Genomic DNA, 24,455 nt, shown 5'->3' on the forward strand with positions numbered 1-24,455 from the left:
CCCCGAGGCCTGGCGGCGAAGGGGGCCCGGGACGCAGCCCAGTAGCTGTCTGCCGGGTTGTCTGCGGAGGATGGGGGAGTGCGAACAGAAGGCTACCGCGCCCGCCTTTCCAGTTCCCGCTAGGTGTGATCACGCACACACGCACACCGACACACACACTAGGTCACGTCCACCAAGCCTCCTCCCTGTCCTCCTGTCTTGCCCTCCAGGAACTTCTTAGAAAATTGACGGCTACCTTCCATTGCACGTCCGCTTCTCCTCTCTTGCTTCTTCTACGGTCGCCGTCCAGTAAAAAAGTACGTGGGCAAAAAATTGCAGACCACTTAAGTAATTGTCAATGTGCAGAAGCCGCCTTAAGTGAAAGGCAGGTGAAATTAATTTTAATATCCTTACGCTCAGATGGTATCGTTGCAACGTGTAATTAATGTTAAATGTGAATGGCATATCCTCTCTCTCTCTCTCTCTCTCTCTCTCTCTCTCTCTCTCTCTCTCTGAAACTCTGAAAATTAGTTGAAGTCTAATGTGTATTTTACACTCAAAGCATATCTCATTGGGAATCAGGCACATTTAGAATGCTCCAGAGCTACTTGTAGTTACTGGCTGCGGCTGCATTGCACAGCCCAATTCCAGTAATTACCTGTAAATTGTTTTTGTCAGGGCTGATCCTGCTGAATGCCAAGTGAAAGGTGAATGTAAATAATGAAAAACAGAAAAATAGATGGCCTTACTAGTGCACTGAACCATCTCCAGAATTCTGAGTTTAACTCTGTGATTCAAGGAGGACTTAATATTTTTCCAATTTTTATCTACAGTATCATTTCAAATGGGGCCAAACATCTATATTAACCTTTTTTTATTAACCATGTGAAACTGCCTTCATGTTAATCAACAAGAAAATACGGTTTTATTGGGGGCAAGCATGAATAAATGATTTGTGCCCCTCACTAATATTTCAGTTTAAAATTAGATGGAGATGCTGCTGCTGGCATTTTGAAATGTCTCTGGCTATGGGCAGCAGCCACTTCTCACTTATTTTTATTTGACATTAAAAAAAAAATTCTCAACGTAATGTTTTTGTTAATTATTTGGGAATTTTATGCAATGCACCCCGATCAAACTCGCTTCCCATTCTTCCCAGGTCCATCCTCCCACTCTTGTGCCCTCACCAAAGAAAAGAGAAAAAAGAAAAACAAAACAAAACATTAAGCCCAATTTGAGTGGCCCATATACTCACTGGAGCACGGCCAAACTCCTGGTGGCCAGCCCCTTAAAGGTAACTGAGTTTTCCCCACCTCCTACCAACCCCCCATATTCTCACCACCACCTCCACCAGAAGCCAGATATTTCTTGAGACTGACATCTGCTCTTCAGGCTGGCTTCAGTGGAGCTGAGAGCTTTGAACGCTGGCTCCACCTGCCTCCACCTCCCAGGTGTGATTAAAGCATTAGCACCATGCCTGGCTTAGCAGTTACTTCTTGCTTGACTTTCTTTCCTATGTAGAAAGGACCCAAAACTGTTCAAAATCTGAAAGTGAGCTATCCTGGGTGTTCCTCCTGTGCAGTTGTACCACATCTGTGTCAGGCTTTTGCTTACTGTCCTTTTGTTTCCGTCTAACAACTTGGGTTTTTTTTGGTGGGTGTGGGGATGGGGAGGTACCATAATTGAACACAGGGCCTTGTGGATGCTAGCTAAACTTGTCCTCTGCTACTGAACTACACTGCCAGCTCTCCGGTTAACGCTTTCACGGTGGATAACCATCTTTTCTAACGTGGAGACTTTACTAGGTGAGTATCCGTGCTGATATCAGGGAATATTTCTAAGCTCCTTGTCCCAGGAGAGTTAACTCACACAACCTAGGCCACCTCCCGTTCCCTGTTGGGTAATTTTAGCTCTATGCTTAGGAAATATGAGAGATGGACTCAGGGGTAACATGAATGAATTTAATTTGTGATTTGCAAACCAGGATTTATTACAAACCAGCAGTTATCAATGATAATAATTATTAGTATGTATCCACTACTGTTTCAAGAGGCTTTATCATTTTATTTATATAAGTCCTCATATCCTGTGGGGCATATGGCAGGATATTAGAGAAACTCAGATCCTTCTGGGGACCATTGTAATGCTGGACTTGGTACTGGGTACTACAGTAAAAGGCCATGTGAAGACATAAGAGAGCCGTGAGAGGCTCCCTGAAGATCACTAGAAAAGTTCCTCTTCTCTATTTGCACATTGCTTATTGATCGGTGCAAAAAGGGTGTGCCGGATTCCACTCAGAGACAATGGAAAATGTGGTGTACACTATCAGAGAGGACATGCCACTAACTAGGGGAAAGAGAGTTTCCTCTAAGTGATCTTAGACAGTGTTCTTCAGGAACACTTCCTTAAGCTGCCTAGATTTTCCCTTGACATGGTTGTGCCCTGAGAGGATACCGTCATGGCGTCTTGCTTGTCAGATTACTAGAATTTTTTTTTTTTAACCATTTCTCTACTGAAATATCCTTTTGAAGGCAGGTGGTACCTTATTGGTACTTCTAGGTCTGCGGTTCTCAACCTTTGGGTCAAGACCTCTTTGGGGGTCAAAGGACTCTTTCACAGAGGTTGCATATAAGACATTTATATTACATTTATGTTGCATTTACAATTCATAACAACAGCAAAATTACAGTTATGAAGTAGCAACAAAATAATTCTGTGGTTAGGGGTTACCACAACATGAGGCAGTCTTTTTGTTTGGTTGGTTTTGATTTGTTTTTTAAAGATTTATTTATTTTATTTATGTCAGTACGCTGTTGCTCTCTTCAGACACACCAGAAGACGGCATCAGATCCCATTAGAGATGGTTGAGCCACCATGTGGCTGCTGGGAATTGAACTCAGGACCTCTGGAAGAGCAATCAGTGCTCTTAATCACTGAGCCATCTCTCCAGCCCTGGTTTGGTTTTATCAAGACAGGGTTTCTCTGTGTAGTCCAGGCTGTCCCGGAGCTCACTCTGTAGATCAAGGTGGCCTAGAACTTAGAGATCTGTCTGCCTCTGCCCTCTGAGTACTGAGATTAAAGGTGTGCACCACTACATCCTGGTGGCATGAGGAACTATGTTGAAGGGTCAAAGCCTTAGGAAAGTTGAGAACCACTGTTGTAGGTTCTAGCCCAGTTCTTGGTCCACACAGACTTCAAACTGTAACTATTAATTTACAACAGTCTTGCCTCTCCATAAGTACCATTACAGTGACAGTGATGAAGGCTGGTTCTCAAAGCTGACTTTAACTTCATCAGAGCACCTTTCTTTTTTTCTTTCTTTATTTATTCTTTCTTTCTTTCTTTCTTTCTCTCTTTCTTTCTTTTTATGTGAAAATCTTTATTGGATATTTTACTTACATTTCAGATGCTATCCCCTTTCGCCATTTCCCCTCCCTAGAAAACCCCTACTCCATCCCCACTTTTGCTTTTATACTATTTTTAACGTTAATCAAAGGCTTTATAAGTTTGGTAATGCTCAATATCAATCAGAAGTGTAACCCAATACCCAACCTAGATATATCAACTATCATTGACTGGTGGGGACACACAAACATCCACCTCCATGTCCCCCCTCCCCTCTTGTCACCTAGCTCCTCCTTTCTTTCTCTTCCTGTCCTTACTCCTCCCACATTAGCTCCTCCTACATATCACCCTTCCTGTTAAAATAAAACTTTTCTCTTAGAATACAATTAGAGCATAACTATACCAATTTGTGTCAGTAAGATACAAGATAGACCTCATACCCAGTCCATCATTTTGTTGACTAAACAGAACCTCTGTCGTCCCTCCTAACTAAAAGACTTAGTTCTGAACCTGGCTTTTTTTTTTTTCTTGGCTTTAGATTGAATGTCAGCTGAAAACCATCCTCTCAAACCTTTCTCTCAAAGTAAATGGCTAGGATTGGCTATGAGACTATAAGTCTTCAACCCCGTCAGAAATCCAGAATGACTGAGTTAACTGAAATTATGGGAAGCACAAAGCATAGCTTCTAAAACTTAGCCAAATTATAGAGACCGCTGAGCACCTGGACAGTCCCTATACTACCAAACCTTGGAGCATTGGATCTTCAGCCTTTTGGCCCAGGATCATCTGACAGACTTAGTGATGCAGAATTATTAAGGGCTGATTACTCTGTCTTGGCAGATATAATCAGTCAGCTATTCCACAAGTGTGTCCTTTTCTGGACAGTAATTTGTCTGTAGATGAAAAGAGGCAATTCTTGCCTAGTGGCTGTTTCACCACAACTGGAGTAACTCCAAAGATGCTCAATTTCTTCTTAGAATCCAAGACAGGAAGCTGTCAGGAGCAGACAGGTCTCTAATCAAAATGGACATTAATAAAGAAATGTTTGTAACATCAATTCTGTGGACTTCTGACGTTTTGAAAACCAACTATCCATGTAAGGCAATCTGGACTATTGTTTGTTAACTCCTCTCAGCTAAATAAAATATAGAAAACACCCTAATAATAAACTTAGAGCCATGAATTTGCTATAGGCCCTTTACTCACAGGCTAACCATCTCAAATCAGTTTAAAAAGATAAAGAAGGACTGGGTCTAAGCCTTGTATTCCTAAATGTGTTATATAGGCATAATGCCTATGAGAATAACAATATTAATCTCACTTTTATATCAATAAGCTGATGCCAATGAAAACCTTAAATTTGAAATCAAAGTAAATTTTGTACCATTTAAGAAATTATAACATCATCTTAATAACAATTATACATATTTCTACCAATAGGTTATGGCTATGCAATAAATCCTAGCTAATCCTCCCTGTTCCAACAAAAGCACTACTTTTCCCTAGAAAGACAGCCCAGTATTAACCACCTCCATCCCCAAGCCCAGGGAATAGGGGCACTGACTCTTCATTAACTTCTTCAAGCTGATTATGGGCGTTGAGATATTAGAAGAGGGGCAGGGAGAAAAGTAAATTGATTTTTCTCTGACGTCTGTGTCTTCACTGCATCCAGCGGTAATTCCAGGGCATCAGAGGTTTGAGCAGGTCTGCTCAGCTCACTTGATGAGTAGATACACCAAGGCTATATATTCTGCAATATACAATTCTCAAAACAAATTTTAGTATCAAGATAATTTTTTGTTTGAATTCTGGAATCTAGTCTTCTGGCGGCCTGCCTCTGTCATGTCTAATCCATATAATTCTGGGAGTTTGTATGAGGGTGTACTACCACCATCCTCCTGTTTTCACCTCCGTGCTCTTAAATTCCCCAACAGTAGGGAATCCAAACTTTCAGGCACCAAGGCCCTCTACTTCCACTGATGCCTAAACCCTTACCCCATCCCCCCTCCTCCAATTACTATGAGGGTGTGCTCCCACCATCCTCTCATTCCCACCTTTCTGCTCTTGAAATTCCTCAACACTAGGGAATCCAAACTTTCAGGTACCTAGGCTGTCTACTTCCACTGATGCCTGGCAAGGCTACCCTCAACTACCTATACAGGTGGAGCCATGAGTCCCTCCTTTTGTGTTCTCGGGCTGGAGATTTTAGAATGGCCACTCTAGCTTGTTTCTTAGGGCCATTTGCTTGAAAAATTGTTTTCCAGCCTTTTACTCTAAGGTAGAGTCTGTCTTTGTCACTGAGGCGGGTTTCCTGTATGCAGCAAAGTTCTGGGTCCTGTTTATGTACCCAGTCCATTAGCCTATGTGTTTTAATTGGGGGATTGAGTCCATTGATGTTAACAGATGTTAAGGAACAGTGATTGTTGCTTCCTGTTATTTTTGTTATTAGAGGTGAAATTATCTTTGTGTGGCTATCTTCTTTTGGATTTGTTGGAAGAGGGTTACTTTCTTGTCTTTTTAGGGTATAATTTCCCTCCTTGTATTGAAGCTTTCCTGCTATTATCCTTTGTAATGCTGGGTTTGTGGAAAGGTATTGTGTAAATTTGGTTTTGTCATGGAATATCTTGATTTCTCCATCTATGGTAATTGAGAGTTTTGCTGGGTATAGTAGCCTGGGCTGGTATTTGTGTTCTCTTAGGATCTGTATGACATCTGTCCAGCATCTTCTAGCTTTTATAGTATCTGGTGAGAAGTCTGGTGTAATTCTGATAGGTCTGCCTTTATATGTTACTTGGCCTTTTCCCCTTACTGCATTTAATATTCTTTCTTTGTTTTGTGTACTTGGTGTTTTGATTATTATGTGACGGGAGGTATTTCTTTTCTGGTCTAGTCTATTTGACGTTCTATAGGCTTCTTGTATGTTTATGGGCATTTTGTTCTTTAGATTAGGGAGGTTTTCTTCTATAATTTTGTTGAAGATATTTATTGGCCCTTTAAGTTGGGAATCTTCACTCTCACCTATACCTATTATCCTTAGGTTTGGTCTTCTCATTGTGTCCTGGATATCCTGGATGTTTTGGGTTAAGAACTTTTTGCATTTTGCGTTTTCTTTGACAGTTGTGTCAATATTTTCTATGGTATCTTCATGATACCATACATGAGATTCTCTCTTCTATCTCTTGTATTCTGTTGGTGATGCTTGCATCTGTGACTCCTGATTTCTTTCCTAGGTTTTCTATGTCCAGGGTAGTCTCCCTTTGTGATTTCTTGATTGTTTCTACTTCTATTTTTATGTCCTGGATCGTTTTGTTCACTTCCTTCACCTGTTTGGTTGTGTTCTTTTGTAATTCTTTAAGGGATTTTTGTGTTTCCTCTTTAAGGGCTTCTACCTGTCTACCTGTGTTCTTCTCAAATTCTTTGAGAGTGTTATTTATGTTTTTCTTAAAGTCCTCTATCATCATCATTAGAAGTGATTTTAAATCTAAATCTTGCTTTCCTAGTACTATGGGGAATTCAGGACTTTCTTGTGTGGGAGAACTAGGTTCTACTGATGCCAAGTACCCTGGGTTGCTGATGCTTATGTTCTTGTGCTTGCCTTTTGTCACCTGGATCTCCTTAGTGCTACCTGCCCTGTCTCTGACTGGAGCCTGTCTTTCCTATTATCTTGGTTTTATCAGAACTGTGTGGGGTGGGTGTTACTACTGGGGTAAGAGCTGGGGCCCAAAATCTGCTCAGTGCTCCAGGCCAGGAGTGACTTCCTGGATCCTAGTGAGTTCCAGTTACTCCCTGTTTGGAGTGGGCTTTGCTGTCTGCTTACCTAAGCTAATGCCAGGGTTAGAGCACCTGGGAGCCACGCTTCCTCTGCGTTCTTAGAGATTAGGGGCAGAGCTGCCGCCCAGGATTTGCTCAGTGCTCAGGCCCAGACCGGAAGGCCAGAGCACGTTTCAAGACCGGCTAATAAAAAAATTTTCATAACTATGAAGGAGGAAATATTTGCAAGGCACATATCCAACAAAAGACATGTAATTAGAAAATATGAAGAACTGTCATAAGCCAACTATAAAAAAATCCAGTTAGAGAATGGAAATATCACATTAATAGAAGAAGAAAAAAAACTATATGAACAGATAGTTCACTGATGAGAATATACAGAGAACATTTAAGTTCATGAAAACTTCTCAATCAACCACTAGTTACTGAAAATTAAAACTAATCACATTTCATTACCCACTTACCCCGCCGGGCGGTGGTGGCGCACGCCTTTAATCCCGGCACTTGGGAGGCAGAGGCAGGTGGATTTCTGAGCTCCAGCCTGGTCTACAGAGTGAGTTCCAGGATAGCCAGGGCTATATAGAGAAACCCTGTCTTGAAAAACCAAAAAAAAAAAAAAAAAAAAAATCTTCCCAATAGCTTCCACCCATATTTCAAAGGAAGGCTGGGAAAATCAGGCAGTGTGTGGCAGGATCAGTATTCCTGAAAGTAGAACTTGAGAGAGCGATTTTGAAGCTGCAAGTGACTTTGAAGCCAATGCCATGGAGACCCCAGGAAGCTGGAGATGCCAGAAATGTAGACTGTCTACCGAGAAAAGCATCAGGAAAGAAGCATAGCCAGCCCCACCTCCCCACCACCACAAGAAAAAGAAGGCAAGACAGGAGAGATGGCTAATTGGTTAAAGGTGCCAGCTCTTCATCCACGGGAATGGGAAGATTGGGATTCCGTAACTGCAGCACTGAAGGGTATGGAGACAGGAGGGTGCTGGGGCTTGCTACTTGCTGGCCTGAACAACAACAACAACAAAAATTGTGAGCTCTAGGTTGAGGGAGAGATCCTGCCTTAAAGAAATAAGGTGGGAAGTGATGGGATACTCATTGCCTTCCTGTGTCTTCTTGCGCACAGTCAAACCTGTGTTCTGCCTCCCCAAGCGGCCTTGCCCAGTGGCAGAGTGGATGCCGGCCAATAACGCAACAATATAAATATTCTCTCTCTCTCTCTCTCTCTCTCTCTCTCTCTCTCTCTCTCTCTCTCTCTCTCTTTCTCACACACACACACACACAACTTTCTTCACACACATTACCTCCCATACATAAAAGACCTTGTGGGCTATAGGGGCAAGAAGACACTTGAGAGCTTACATCATGCCAGACATGGCCCTATGAGACTCAGTATTTATTCTTCGGGACTTTGCTTTTGCCATGACCAGCTCTATTCCCTCCCCCCCTGTTTTTGAATGGGGGTATTTACTCTGTGCCATTTTATACTGGATTAAAGTGATCTTTATTTTATAAGGAGATTCAGCTAAACAATTTTGGCTTGAGCCTCGGAGGAGACTTTAAATTTTGGGTTCCTGGACAATGTTGGAACTGATGAGACTTTGGGGACTCTTCTTAGAAACAAGTATAAACCATTTTTGCATTGATATAGAAGTCAGCTTCTGGAGTGGGAACAGAAAAGCAAGCTGATGATTCAATACACAGTATCACCGTACTCCACACACATGCTTACACATCTTGGTGAAGCCTTGGCCCCCAGCTGGAGGCAACTATATCAGGGGATAATGGAAGTTAGAAGATGAGGCTTAGCCAGAAGAATTAGGTCATTTGAGGATAGGACGTTGGGGGCTATCTTGCTCTTGAACCTTCCTGGACCCGCTCTTTTGCTTCCTGGTTGACACAAGCTGACTTGTTTTCCCCTGGCATCTTTTCTCCATGATATTTCTGACTTGACATGGGTCTTAATGAAGCCAGCAGGCCATGAACTCTGATAATTCAGAAATGGAGCCAAAATAAATCTCCCCTATTTAAATTGGTTTTTTTTTTTTTTTTCAGGTGATTTGTCACGGAGATAGAAAGTTTTCCTAACCCAATAAACTTTGGTGTGTCTTACTACATTATTCCTAGGAAAATCAATCCACCCTTTTCCACTCAAACCACACCCAGCAACCTAACTGCCATTATCAATGAATGGAGGTATCATTAAGGAAGGAAGAAGAATTAGCTGGTGTGTTTGTCCTCTTGGGTCTCATTTGTGTTAATTATCTTCCTCTCCTAGTCTCTTGGACCCTATGTAACTTCAGCCAGTTAGCACTGGAGAGTTCTGGATCAGGGAAGAGTCTCCTCTGGACAAGAATGCTGCCTGAAATCTCTCCAGGATCTACTGATATTGTTTAATATTGACCTCTTGACTGCATTATAAACTCCATGAGATTAAAAATGTGTTCGTTCATTCACTCAGCAGATATCCTTGCATGGCTGCTATAGGCTAGATATAGTTTTAGGAGCTAATCATTTGCATAAGAGATTGAGAGTATGTAATTGATAGGTCTTAGGAAGCTACAGACCTATTTGGTGTTGGTTATAGAAATTCATATAGAACAATATGATGGCTACAGTGTGATGGTGGTATATTGTGTATGTGTGTGTGTGGGGGGGGATTCAATGAATTTCCAGTGAGGAATTGCCAGATTGTACATTATGCATTAGCAAGAGGTCATAGAAAAGGATAACTTCCAGGATTCTGGATTGGTGCCTCAAACAAAACTGGAACACCAGAAGGGCATGGATTCAGGAACAGAGGGATTTTTATTCCATTTGGACATTCTGTTTGACAGCTGGAGTGTCCAAGCAGAATTGTTCAATGGACAGTTAAGTGTTAAAGCTCAGAGGACCATGTGTGGGTTAGTGATTTGATGGCTAGAGTCACAGGAACGAATGAGATTACACCACGCGTGTGTAAAGGCAGGAAAAGAAAAGAGACATCACATTTAACAGCTTCATTGAAGGAGAAAGTTTTCCTTTCTTTGCCTAGAATCGAAGTTGAAAGAAGCTACCATGAACCAGAAGGTTAAAGAAAAAGACTCCAAAGGGTCCGTTGTTGTAGAGATATCAGATAGTAGGATTCCAGAGTGCATGAATGTGACTCTTGTCTATGACCGAGCATTCCAGTGCCTACATTGGATGTTTCTTACCTGAAGCCCATTAAGCAATGGAATAAGCAACTATCTTTTAGAAGCTGATGTGGATACAATTTTACTGCGTTTAAATTTGCATATTGAGAGAACATAGCAGCAATAGTTATGTCTAATATTTATATACTTATATAGCACTTGTTTCTAGTAAATACTGTGTATTACATGGGTTATATCTCATTAAATATTTTAAAAAACCCTATAAAATTGGTATCATGTTGTGTATATATTTTCTCGTGTGTGTGTGTGTGTGTGTGTGTGTGTGTGTGTATGTGTGGGTGTATATGGAATATAGGGCTTTGAGTATGAAATGCTTCCCCATAGGCTCAGTTTGAATATGCTTGGCCCATGGGAAGTGGCACTATTAGGAGGTGGTGCCTTATTGGAGGAAGTGCATCACTGTAGGGGTGGGCTTTGAAGCTCCGCTCAGTGCGGTTTCTCCAAGATGCAGAGCTCTTAGCTCCTTCTTCAACATCATGTCTGCCTGGATGCTGCCATGCTTCCTGCCACGATGATAATGGAGTAAACCTCTGAAACTGTAAGCCAACCCCAATGAAATGTTTGCATTTCTAAGAGTTTCTTTGGTCATGGTGTCTCTTGACAGTAATAAAATCCAGACTAAGACAGATCATGTGTTTGAATATTTGGTTGTCAGCTGATGTCTAGCTGGTGGACATTGTCCTTAGGAGGAGACCTTGAGGGTTATATTCAGCCCTGCTTCTGTCCCAAGTACTCTTCCCTGGTCATTGAGCTGTGTGGACCCTCAGTCACATGCTCCCACTGCCTTGAACACTGCTGTGCTTTCCCTACCATGGTGGATTGTGCCTTCTCAAATCAGGAGCCCAAATAAACTCTTGCCCCTCTAAATTGCTGCTGCCAGGTGTTTAGTCACAATGGTGAGGAAATTAAGCACTGTGGCTCGGGATATTAACTTGCTAAAGATCCATTTTTAGTGATTGTTCCTACAAGCTTAAATAATCCACAAGACCACAAGAATAAAAGGCTCACACTGTCACAAACAGCTTAGTCTCACTGAGGTGTATCTCTTACCACAAATCAGTAAGGCGCCAGCTCAAGGGTGTTCTAATAGCAATCAGAATAATATAGATTTGTGAGTAATTTGGTTGCAAGTAACGTAGTATTAGGAAATATAGAGAATGTAGACAGCTTTACTTAATCTTAAACACACACACACACACACACACACACACACACACACACACACACACACAGAGACATGAGTATGTCAGCTAAAGACAACCAAAGCAGAGGGATTCCCCAGGGAAAAGGGTCAACATTGAAAAAAGTAAAAGATTACAGAAGGGAGTGACAGGTCACAGATTCAGAGACCAGGTAGCAGACATAATCAGAAGGGAGAAAAAGTGAGCACTAAGAAATAGAAACAGATGTGGGTGGTGCAGGAATGATCTCCTTGTCCTCAGTAAGAAAGGAGGAAAAGCCTGCTAAGATTGAGCGTGATAGACTTAGCCAAACAGGGAGCTTGAGGAAAGAGACAATGACTGCTCTGGGAGAGGAAGCACCCACTGGAGACCTGCTGGCTACTACTAAGACCAAAGCTGAGGCTGGTGCTAGAGATCTGTAGAGAAGTCTCCACATCGTCCCTGACCACCTGACAGCAACTGAAGAGCCTGTTAATGGGAACGCAGGTGCTTATGCAGCTAAGACAGAAAGGGCTGAAAAACTGTTCACGGTTGAGGCTAGACGGAGATGGGTTGAGGAAGACAGACAAGTGACAGATGGAAAAAATGAAGAGTAGAAGTCAGAAATAAGCACCCTGGAGATAAGGGGGTCGCCAGAGCCTGCGCTATAAAAGTAGAAAAATTTAGAGGACATTCTGAATGAATAATTACCATATTCAATATTCCAATTGCACAGGTCAACTAATTGAACTGAGTGCTTGCTGGCCAGCAGGAGGTAATGTAATAGCTGGAAATACTCGTCAATCAGATGATGAACAGAGTCCAAGTTTTGCATCAGAGGAAGAGGAGAATCATGTTGTAATACATAAGCATCAACCATGAGGTCTTTTGTTCCTGGTGTGTTCTGTTTCCATATCTCTCTAGCTCAGTCTACTTACTCACCTTTCAGGTGACATGCTCAAAATCAGTGTATTCTATTTTTAAAAGTTTCCTTTTAATGTCTGGGCTGGAGATGGCTCAGTGGTTCAGAGTACTTGCTACTGTTCCCAGAGGACCCAGGTTCAATCCCCAGTACCCACATGGCAGCTTACAACTATCTGTAATTCTATATGACATCATCACATAGACATACATGCAGGAAAAACACCCATGCACATAGAATAAAAATAAATAAATCATTTAAAATGTGAATGGGTGTTTAGCCTGCATGTCTATCACGTACCACTTGCGTGCCTAGTGCTGCCAGAGGCCCTAAACAGGGTTGAGATCCCTAGGAACTGAAGTTACAGAGTATGAGCTACCATGTGGATGCTGGGAATTAAATGCTGGGTCTCTGAAAGAGCAGCCAGTTCTCTTAACTGCGGAGACATAAATCCAGCCCCCTTTGCTTCTATCTTAGCTAGCATAATATGCTCACTTGTTTTCTTAGGTTTAAGAAGTATCTGTGGGGCTGGAGAGATGGCTCAGATGGTGGTTAAGAGCATCGACTGCCCTTCCAGAGGTCCTGAGTTCAAATCCCAGCAACCGCATGGTGCCTCACAACCATTTGTAATGAGGTCTGATGTCCTCTTATGGGGTGTCTGAAGACAGCTACAGTGAACTTACATATAATAAATAAATAAACAAACCTTTGGGCCGGAGCAAGCAGGGCTGGAACAAGTGGTGCAGGAGCACGAGGGAGAAGGGAAGGGGAAGAAAAAATAAAAGAAGTATCTGTGGACTGACTGCATAATGAAGCCAGACATTCTTTTAGGTGTAGATAGCGTGTCAGTGAGTAAGACAAAATGGAAGCCATCAAGGAACTTGCATCTAAGTGCAGAAATCAGACAGATACATAATCATAGTGCAGTGTAGACAATATTTATACCCTTCCTGCACTATGTAAGAAACAAAGTCAGACACGTTTATATCTTTCCACAATGCTTTAAATAACAATTATTTATTAAATTTATTAAATAACAATAAATCCACAAGCTGCCTTGGTTTCTTTGGCTGCAATTTGCAAAGTATTCCTGATTTCCCATGAGAGCTGACCATTGGCCACAGCATTGTTGGAGTTCAGTGACCTCACTGGAGAAGACAGCCAGCTGTTGGAGATGCAGAGAGTCCTAGCTGCAGTGTTTAGGTATTAATGAACCCTGTTGGAGAGCGGCTGGAGGTTCTGAGCTGCGGAGGCTGTAGGATGGATCACAGGGTTGAGCCTAGCTGCTAGGTTGACATGAGCTACAGAGGCAAGGTACAGATCCATGGAAGCTGTAAAGGCAAGGTACCAAGAAATGAATGGATGAACATGAATGGAATGATGATAAATGAAGAAGATAACGCCAGCAGGAGGGGAAGGAGGCCAGAGAAGCTACTCTGGGAAAGGAAGCTGATTAGGAAAGGAAGTGCTCCAGGAGAATTACTGGCTGCCGCTAAGGCCAAGCTGAGATTAGATGCTAGAAGTTTATACAGACCACACCTCAGTATATTGAAATATTAATAATTTTAAGGAATGGTGTTTTGGGGGTGGTGATTAAGTCATAAGGGTTCATGAGTAGGATTAATGCCCTTATAAAAGAGCCAAAAGAAGAGACTTTTGCTCCTTCAGCCATGTGAAATTATAGTTCTCTATGAGGAAACACACATCTCTCATCGGGCACCAAACACATCTACCTGTGCCTTGACCTTGGACTCCGCAGCCTGCACAACTGAGCCATTCATTTCCATTGAATATAAACCACTCAGCTGATGTTTTGCTTTGGCAGTCTGACTAGAGTGAGATACAGAGTTATAAACATTAAAATAAATGGCCAAATTGGGATTTCAAGGGGCAGACACCCACCTCAACCTTGTGTGGCTTATTAAGTCTTCTGTGAGAAGGTCCTAATTCATATGAAATGATGGGTTAGTGTTTATTTTCTCATTCAAACCTCAACTCTCTCTGGAATAGATTTTCCTACCAGGGATCAGCAAACTTGGAACTAAAGACCTACATTTAAGTCTCTCTCTCTCTCTCTTTTTTTTTTTTTTTTTTGAGGTCGTGACTTTAGAGCAGTGGTTCTCAACCTTCCTAATGCTGCAACCATTTAATACAGTTCCTCAGGTTGTGGTGACCCCTAAACATAACATTAGTTCGTTAAAATCAGTACCTCATAGCTGTAATTTTGCTACTTTATGAACTGTAATGCAAATATCTGATATGCAGAGTATCTGATATGTGACTCACCTCCCCCTTCTCCAAAGGGTTGAGAACCACTGCCTTAGGTACATCAGGCCATAATTTCTTTTTCTTAAAATAGCAATACTGATTTTATAGTCACTGAAATAATCAAATGAATTTGAATGAGTTGCCCCTATAGACTCATATATTTGAATGCTTCCCAGTTGGTGGAACTTTTTGGGAAGGATTAGGAGGTGTGGCCTTGTTGGAGGAGTTGTGTTACTGGTGGGAGGGCTTTGAGGTTTCTTTCTGTTTTTGTTTGTTTATTTGTTTAAGATTTATTTTGTGTATATGAGTACACTGTAGCTATATTCAGACAGTACCAGTAGAGGGCATCAGATTCCATTACAGATGGTTGTGAGCAACCCCGTGGTTGCTGGGAATTGAACTCAGGACCCCTGGAAGAACAGTCAGTGTTCTTATCCACAGAGCCATCATCTCTCCAGCCCGGCTTTGAGGATTCAAAAGCCCATGCAATTCACAGTTAGCTCTCTCTGCCTCCTACTAGAGGATAAGGATATAAGCTCCCGGCTACTGCTCCAGTGCCATGACTGCCTGCCTGCTGCTGTGCTCTTGGCCATGATGGTCATGGACTCACCCTCTAAAACTGTAAGCCACTATAAACTTTTCTGTAAGTTTCCTTGGTCACAGTGTCCCTTCCTAGCAATAGAAAAATAATACGGCAGTAATACATGTCACACTGTTGTGTAAACTTTTAAGCATCATATAGCTGTTATTCTTCTGTCCTGTGAGATGATGCCTGTGCTGGCCAGCTTTTCATTACTGTCAAAGGTACATGAATAAATCAAATTAAGGGAGGAAAGATTTATTTTGGATTACAGTTCCAGAGGTATCAGTCTGCGGGCTCTTGCCTCTATTGTTCCTGCATCATGCAAGAACAAAACTTCTTATCTCATAGTCCTTGGGAAGCAAAGATAAAGACACAAAGGGCCCTGAGACAAGACGTAACCTTCAAGGGCATCCTTCCAAAAGATCCACCTCTTCCCTGCCTCTTAGCAACTCATTCAGTTTGGACTTATCAGTGGATTAACCCACTGATGAAGTTAGCATACTTTATGACCTTTTAATATGGCACCCAGGTGAGGACCAGGCCTTCAGTACACAAGCTTTTTTGAGAGTGGTGCTTCATCTTCAAACCACAACAATGGCTTATGCTTTTATATTCTTATACCTATCGTAGAGATTAGGAAACACAACATTTCTAACAATCGATATGGGCCTGTAAGTAAATTTCAGATTTCTGAGGTTTAAGCCTCTAAAAGTAGTTATCCCCACCCCCGAACTATTTAAAAACAGTTGAGTTAATGCCATAAGCCACGGCACTTTGTTCCCTCCTCAAAAGCTAGAGACAACAGAGGATGATCCTGACCCCCTAACCAGAAGCAGGAGGATGTAGCAGTTGACGTTATTTAGTGTGGAATGCTTGAGGCATGTAATCCTTAGAGAATGAACCTTGACCACTAGGTAGAGAAAAAGACCTGCAGGGAGAGGAATTTGACCATTACTGGGACAAATAAACTTTGGAAACACTGAATAAAGATGGGGTGGAAGGCAGAGGGTTGTAAAAATCCTTGTCTCTGAGCTCAGGATGGCTTCCTGAGCCAGCAATGTTTCCTTATACTACTTCTGAAAAGCCTCACAGATAAGAAACCACAAATTAACAAATTAAGCCACAGGTAAAGAGGCACTTTTGAATACTTGGAATAATTTTGTTATGTTATATTTATCCCTTGAATTATGAGACACTTTGGAATTTAGTCTCAGAATAAGTATAAGAGTTAATATATTTTTTGCTAACTTTACTAAGAGACTATGTAAGAATTCAGCAAATTAAAAAAAAAAATCATAGGTTCATATGTCCTTCTTCCTAGATTCTACCATTAGTATTTAACTATACCTTCTAAGCGTAGCCTTTTAATTAAGCATCTTACTTTGAGGTAGTCATAGATTCTTATGCAGTTGTGCAGTTTAAAAAAGAAAATCTATGCCCTTGTTTCTTAGCATCTCTCAATATTAGCATCTGGCAAAGTTATAGGAGAGTTTCATACAGGCTTTAAATGGGCAGTATAAGAGACTAGGCCTAAGAACTTGGCAAGTCCAGGGAAGTCAGTTACTAGAAAAAACAAAAACAAACAAACAAAAAAAACCCAACAACCCAGGTTTCAGGTGGCTAGTCAGAAAACTACCCTGCCATCAGAAGCTGCCTACCCTGAGGCAAGGACAATGGGTCAGCAGAAGTTTTCAGAAGTTTTCAGACTTCTTCTGCAACAGTTTCAGACCTTTCCAGCAAGTTTCCAGCCCCTATGAGCTGGTAATGGAAAGTCCATAGAGAATGTATGCAACAGATTAAGATAGAGGTCACCTACCCCAGAATTCCTCTAATGTGTTTCAAATCAGGCCTGCAAGCTCACTTGGTTGTCTCTCTATCTCAGTAATGGGAGACCCCCAGCATGCTGGACTTTTGCAGAATAAGACACTCTTCAAATTTACATTCTATTTGAGTCTGGGGTATTATTCTTCACAAATCATGGACCGTTATAAAACCACAGGACATCCCTACAGCCACAGGGGGCCCTCAGTTACCTGCTCACAGTCACATCTATTTCGCGAGAAATTCCCACCTCTTCTTTAAACCCTGCTAACCATGCATCTACTCTGAATTTCCACAATTTTGTATTTTTAAAACCGTTGCAGTGATGGGATCCCTTTGAGATTGGCTTTCCTTTACCATAATTGAAATTCATCCAAGTTGTATGCATTGTTTTTTCCTTCTCTTTTTTCAGTGATATTTCGCAGTAGTCATATACAATGACCTCTAAGCTAACAGTCCATTTAGCCAGTCACTATTCAGCAGGAACATTTAGATTAAATTATTACTGATCTTCATGTTTAGGTTTTGGTGAGAGAATGAATTCCTATTTCTCTGGAATAAATGCTCAGAAGTATAAGTGCTGAACTATATAGAGCTGTATGTTTAGTCTCTTCCCTACCATTTGAAATTATTGTCGTTTTCTTTCTACTGTCTGTTTGTCTGTCTGTCTGTCTGTCTGCCTGCCTGCCTGCCTGCCTGTCTATCTATCTATCTATCTTTGAGGCAAGCTTTTATGCTGTCACTCCAGCTAGCCTGGAACTCACAGGAGTCCTTCTGCTGCAGGATTTCAGGTGTGAGTCACCATGCCCATCTTGAGGCCTCTTTGCTTTTTAAAGGCATTGTTATGGTTTTGAAGGCATATGCTATGAGTCTGAATGAAACTCAAAGGCAGAAGAATCAAAGCTTAAGTAGCATTTTGAGCAAAGGCAGAAAAATGCCCCTAACTAAAGGTCATGTTAGCAGGCTGATAAAGTTTCCAAGGTAACAGTCTGTCTTCAGAAGGCCACGTTTGTCATTCTCTCCCTGGGCCAGTGTCAGATCCTCAGTTTCTTCCTCCTATGAAAAGGTCTTTGGTATGTGGTGCTTAGGGAAAGCCAGCAAGCATCTGCTGTTTACTCTGACCACAGATGCAAACTAACCCCAAAGGGGCAGCTTTTCAGTTACTCTCTGCAGTCTCCCTGAAGAGCAATCTTTAAATGTGTTAAAGGAGTATTTTGGGGTGGCCTAGCTTGAACTCCCTCATGGTCATTTTTCCTTAGGATGCTAGTGGAGTCTCTAGCCTTTACTGTTTCCCCAGATCCCCAAAGATACTATGTATCTTTATATTGATAAAGATTTTTTATAATTAGCACTTACCACACAGTATGCTGAATTAGTTTAAGAGGTGCAGCCATGCTATGTTGATCTGGCTGGTCTCCAACTCCTAGGCTCCTCAGCCTCCCCAGGAGCAGATGCCACTGTACCAGCTAAAGTTAGGTTGGTAGATACTCACAGTAATTCCCAATACAAGTGCTTTTCTTTCTTTCTTTCTTTCTTTCTTTCTTTCTTTCTTTCTTTCTTTCTTTCTTTCTTCTTTTTTTAATTAGATATTTTTCTTATTTACATTTCAAATGTTATCCCCCTTTCTGGTTTCCCCTCCGAGAACCCCCTATCCCATCGCACCTCCCCCTGCTTCTATGAGGGTGTTTCCTCCACACACCCACCCACCAACTCCCACTTCCCCGTCCTGGCATTCCCCTACATCAGGGCATCAAGCCTTCACAGGACCAAGGGCCTCTCCTCCCATTGATGTCCGGCAAAGCCATCCTCTGCTACATATGCAGCTGGAGCCATGGGTCACTCCATGTGTACTCTTTGGTTGGTGGTTTAGTCCCTGGGAGCTCGGGGGGTCTGGTTGGTTCATATTGTTTCTTCCTCCTATGGCGCTGCAAACCCCTTCAAGTGCTTTTATTTAAAAAGATCGAATTGCCAGTTGACATTGTGTTGGCTGTCTAGTGTCAGTTTTCTTCCAGTCAATATTGATGAGCATCAGCTCACTTAGCTCATTAACATATTTATTTCCTGAAATCAAACACTTTTGATTGGTCATCCTAAAAATTGAGTTAACCTCAACATCTTGCCTCTGAGCTACACTCCCAGTCATAAGGATAGTTCTTGTATAACTTGCCACGGGCATGATTGTTAGATTTCACCAACTAAGACTCTTATCTGATGGAGCCTTTCAATTAGCCAAGAATAATAACCACTGGTTTTTGTTCTTTTGTTCTATTCGTTTTTGTTTTTGAGGCAGTTCTTGCTGGCTAACCCAATAGTCATTATGTAGCTCAAGCTGACTTTGAACTCAGGCAATCCGTTTGCCTCAGCCTCCCAACTGCCGGGATTACAGGTGTGAACCATGCCTACCCATTAACTACTTGTTTATAAAAGGAAAGCTTGAAATAGTAAAGTACTGACAAAAATACAATAACTGTGATGGAAATCTGTTTAATTTCTTTTTTCAGACAGGGTCTTATGCACCCCAGACTGGGCTTACAGGTCAATGTTTAATTGTTGTGATAATTACTTACCCCAATAAGCCCATATAAAAACACACACAACCTAGCTAATATATTTATAAGCTATATGCCTAGATTGGGCAAATCTATCACTATACTAATTTATTCCCCTGCAATGAGACTCCTTGCTACTTGCATCTTCTCCAGCCATGTGGTTCTGTTCCATATTGGCTTCCATCTCCTCTTCCTCTCTCCTCTCTCTTCCTCCTCTTATCTCCTTCTGAGACCCCCAGTCCCACCTTTCCCTCCCTGTCCAATCATAGGCTTTAGCCTTTATTTGACCAGTCAGAATGGGGAGAAGGTTCAGTGAAATCACGTGAATACATGTGATTTACTCTTCATCTACTCCAGCATCTCTGGAGTAAGCAGAAGTAACATCAAAATACAAATGGCACCAGGACAACCCACAACCAACCGTTAGTAGCACATCTTCTCAACTTCAGTTCACACTTTAATTTTTGACTATTAGTTACCTCTTTGGTTTTCCGGCTTTAAAGCTGATGGTAATGGTACGTTACAGTTGTTGAACCTGATGAATTTTCTAGAAGATAACACTTATCTTTAAACCTTGGTTGGCCTAAAAGTCTTCTACATTTGACAGGATTTAAATTTTGTGTATCCTCATGTAACCGATGCTGACCTGGATGTGGGGAAATGGGAACCCTCATACACTGCTGATGGGAGTGTAAGCTAGTACGGCCACTTTAGAAATCAGTCTGGAGGTTCCTCCAAACACCTCAAAGTATGACCTGGCCATACCACTTATGGCCATGTATCCTAAGTGTGTTGTTTTGAATAGAAATGATCTCTATAGCCTCATGTGTTTGAATGCTGTGTGTTTGGATAAGGGAGTCCAGTTACTTGAGAGGGATTAGGGGGTGTGGCCTTCTTGGAGTAGGTGTCACTAGGAGTGGGCTTTGGGGATTCAAAAGCTCAACTCAGACCCAGTGTCTGGCTCTTCCGCTGTCTGCCAATCCAGATGAGAACTCTCAGCTACTTCTGCCTGCCTGCCACCATGCTCCCCTCCATGATGACAATAACTAAACTTCTGGAACTGTAAGCCAGCCCTAATTAAATGTTTTCTCTTATAAATGTTGCCGTGGTCACAGCAATAGAACACCGGCTAAGACACCAAGGAATCTATATCCTCCTACAGGGACACTCACTTGTACATCCAGGTTCACTGCTGAACTATACACAATAGCTAGAAAGTGGGATCGGTCTAGATGTGCCTTGACTACTGAATGGATAATGAAAGGGTGGGACATGTGCGGAGTGTCATTTTATTCAGCTATTAAGGAAAATGAAATTATGAAGCTTGCAGTTAAATGGGTGAAACTGGAAGTGTTATACAGTAGCAAGGTAACTTCAGTTCATTAGCTTTGTGTATTTGGAGTACCTCAGGAAACCAGAAGAAAACCAGCGGGGTGGAGAGTTCCCATAAGGAAGGAGGGATGGGAGAACATTGTGGAAAAATGAAGGTGGGGGAATGTTGGATGTGGAACAGTTCCATTAGAGAGATAGGAGATGGAGGAAAAACAGGACAGGGGAACGCTAATCAAAATAAAGGGAGGGGTAGTAGCAGAAACAACACTAAGAAAGAAGGCATTGGGAAACATAAAACAGAGTGTGAAGGCAGATGGCCTTCGAGGCTAGACTTCTTGATTGTAGAAGAGCCTTGCGCACGAACACCGTACCACCCAGTCCCCGGCACAAAAGAGTTTTAAATGTTTATGGACTTACCTCACTGTACCTGCCGTATCTCTATGTGTTGATTTACGATTATTATTTTAAAACACCCGTCTGAGTCCTTTCCTGCCTTCTAGTTCTCCCGTCACCGGAAGAGTTTACTCTAGATTGCTGTGCGGAGTCCATTAGCCCAATGGCCCTTTCTACTGTATAAAACACAAAGCATTCTCTAAATAAGGGGTTCTCTGTGGTTCATTTATTTTATTTATTTATTTATTTATTTTGGTTTTTCGAGACAGGGTTTCTCTGTGTAGCCCTGGCTGTCCTGGACTCACTCTGTAGACCAGGCTGGCCTCGAACTCAGAAATCCGCCTGCCTCTGCCTCCCAAGTGCTGGGATTAAAGGCATGCACCACGGTTCATTTATTTTTAAAAGATACTGAATGCCTGTTTTTTTCTGCCTGTTAAAATATTTCAGTTGAATTAAAAACAAACAAACAAGCTAACAAATAAACAACAACAATTTTACACTGACATTTCCTTTAGATTCAGCGTTGGGTAAGTTTAATCAGAATGCACCTGCAGAGCAAGTAACAGAATCTAATCACTCACCACTAACTAGGTCATTTTGTTTTGATTTCCCTTAATTAGGAACGTTGACAAGGACTTCAACTACCGGTACATTCCAGACGCTGCCTATGTTAATAACGCAGGGTTTCCTCTTGGCTAGCTTCACTGTTGAAGCCAAATATGCACATGTGTGTGTTCATTTTCAGGCCTTGACTTCGTTTGGGAGGAATTTAACCCCACCCCCGTCCAGAATGGAAAAACAACGCCCCCGTTCCCGCCCTCGGCTTCCTCCCGCCTAGGTCTTCTCCAGTTACAGAAGTTTGGATTTTTTTTCCTAGAGAGCTAGAAAAGTCAGGCCCCAAGAGTGGAGTTACAGTATCCATTTATTTGCTCTGCTGGGAGACCGGTGGGGAAATCACACTTTGTAACTTCGTCTCCTGGGGGAAGAAGAGGAAGGAATTCCTAAAAACTTGAGTTGCAGTGCTTGACACCAGGTTTGATTGACAGAGACCAATTGAGCAAGAGCAAGGGGGCGGGGCTGCGGGCCTGGGGCCCCCGATAGAGACAAAGGGGCTTCAGCGGCCACCGGGAGAGGAAGGACCCTTTGTCGCGGACCAGCTGCTGCGCTGTAAGGATGCATTTGGTGGAGTCTCTTTCTCCTTTGCAGACTGGCGATCTGGCGAAGCGGGCTTGGCAGGAGGCAGGGGGAGGTGGAGAGGGGGTGCCGAAAGGGGGCGCGGGTCCGGGTCTGGGCAGCGCTGTGTCACGTGGTCGTTGCCGCTGCCTCAGGGTTGGGGCTGTTCTTCCGGGTTGGAGGCACAGCGCCGCGGGCCAAGCCCGGGTCTGCCAGCGCGGCGTGGCGTTTGCTCACAGCCCGGGGTCGCCACCTGTCCCATCTGCTGGTCTGGGTGAGCAAACCCGCCCTGCGGCGCTTGGGGGCTGCTGGAAAAGGTGGGACCCCTGGTCCCGGGGCGAAGGGGACACGAGAGAGAGCAGCAGGGGGCGGGGTCGTCAGTTTCTAGCAAATGGGGTGCAGAGGCTCCTGCAGGAGACAGACGGAGAAGGAATACGGTGTGCTTCGGAGCCCTTTTTTTTTGTGTGTGCGTTCTATTGGGGTGACATGGAATGGAGTGAGAGGGTGGAGGTGGGAACGAGGTCCCAGCAGAGGACAAAGTAACTAAGTGACAGCTGTGCAGGTGCAGATCTTGGATCCTGGGGTGTGAGTGGGGGCAAGGACTACAAAAGTTGTATGTAGTCATTTTGGCCCTTAGAGGGACTGGAAGAGAGGTCATAGAGGACTTTCGATGAATGGTGTGCCTAGAAGAATGACAGCTGGGCACTCCTAAGTTGTACTTGAACCTTGAGGGTAGTGTTCAGGCAGGGTGTCCAGTTGGGTGTACAGGAAAAGATGACTGTAGGTCAGGGCTGACTGGGTGACAGTTTCTGAACACTGAGAAAGGGGTTTGGATTGGTGAGTCTGCGTGGGCTGGATTGGAGGTCGCGGTGTAGGACTGGATTGGAGGTCGCGGTGTAGGCCCGGGTAGAGCTGGTTCAAACTTGAGAGGCACAATAATTACTATGTAGCCAGGGCCAATGGGCTTCCACAAGAGGTTATAAATAGCGGTCCCTCTGCACGTGCCAGCCGGTGGCAGTTTGGTTGCTGTGGGAGGGGCAGCACCTGTGACAGGGGCCATGGCACCAGTGGCTTTGGGTGAGGTCACGCTGCCTGCCAGGATAGGGTATTGTGTCCTTGTTGGTATGCCTAGCTTTTAAAAGCATGACTTTGTTTATGCTTGCAGGTGCCCTTTATTTGTCCTGCGGTAGTGTGCAGTCACTAGAAAACTTGGGAGGCATGGGGCTTACTTGCCCTCTGCACCCCCTTTTTTGGGCAAATATTGGTTATTTTTCCTTTCTTACTTTATTATTCTTATTTTATTTTTTTATTTCGAGACGAGGAAGATCTCGGTCTGTAGCCTTGGCTGGCTTGAACTTCTATGTGTAGCCCAGACTGGCTTTGAACTTGAGTTGCTCCCCCTGCCTTCCCAGTGCTGGCATTTACAACTATGACCTCCCACCGCGGCTCCATTTTCTTTCTTTCTTTCTTTTTTTTTTTTTTTTTTGTTTTTGTTTGTTTATTGAAGGGGCAGTGTAGGATTATTCTAGTATCATCGAACAGTTTATTTTTGCCTATAGGGTCAGTTTTCTACAAGGCTATGCAAAATTTTTGTTTTCAAAGGAAAAGTCTGAAAACTCTGTTTCAGAAGTGTATTGTGGAATGGCCTCAGGATACCCAGCCCCAGGCATTTAAGTGTTCAGTCAGAAAGTATTAACTGACTTTACTCTGGGTAATGCAAAGCACTGGGCCAAGAAAAATAACAAAGCAATTGGAGTAACCCACCAGGATCTTGTGTTCTTTGATCCTCTCTACAAACCAAAGATCAGGGCACTTTGCTACTTTAATCTTCAGAACTTTATGAGGTAGGTTTTTACTATTATTCTGACCTTAAAGATAAGGAAATCAGGTACAAAGAAGGTGGGTGATTTGAGAAGGACACACCTATAATAAACTAGAGAAGACGATTCCAACCCAGTGTATATTA

At 42.8% G+C, this 24,455-nt stretch overlaps 1 protein-coding gene and 1 long non-coding RNA gene across 5 annotated transcripts in view; one reads left to right on the forward strand and one right to left on the reverse strand.

Annotated features, from left to right (window-relative positions):
• Positions 1 to 13,393: 13,393 nt before the first annotated feature.
• On the reverse strand, positions 13,394 to 22,105 carry LOC143435074 (uncharacterized). Its single transcript, XR_013105047.1, has 3 exons — positions 21,898 to 22,105; positions 21,341 to 21,492; positions 13,394 to 13,701 (listed from the first exon to the last, which is right to left on the reverse strand). It is a non-coding gene; the product is annotated as an uncharacterized LOC143435074 (long non-coding RNA).
• A 101-nt stretch (positions 22,106 to 22,206) lies between these two features.
• Nnt (nicotinamide nucleotide transhydrogenase) overlaps positions 22,207 to 24,455 on the forward strand; it is a 90,057-nt gene continuing 87,808 nt past the window's right edge. Inside the window, exon 1 of one of the 4 annotated variants that reach the window (XM_076916191.1) lies at positions 22,207 to 22,349. The gene's annotated coding sequence lies outside the window, so the exon portion shown is untranslated. Of the gene's footprint in view, positions 22,484 to 22,604; positions 22,807 to 24,455 lie in introns of those variants that run through there. The other 3 variants (XM_034523386.2, XM_034523384.2, XM_034523385.2) reach the window with 3 other exon arrangements.

Source organism: Arvicanthis niloticus, chromosome 19 (genome assembly GCF_011762505.2).
Source record: "Arvicanthis niloticus isolate mArvNil1 chromosome 19, mArvNil1.pat.X, whole genome shotgun sequence".
In the NCBI taxonomy this organism is placed as follows: Eukaryota; Metazoa; Chordata; class Mammalia; order Rodentia; family Muridae; genus Arvicanthis; species Arvicanthis niloticus.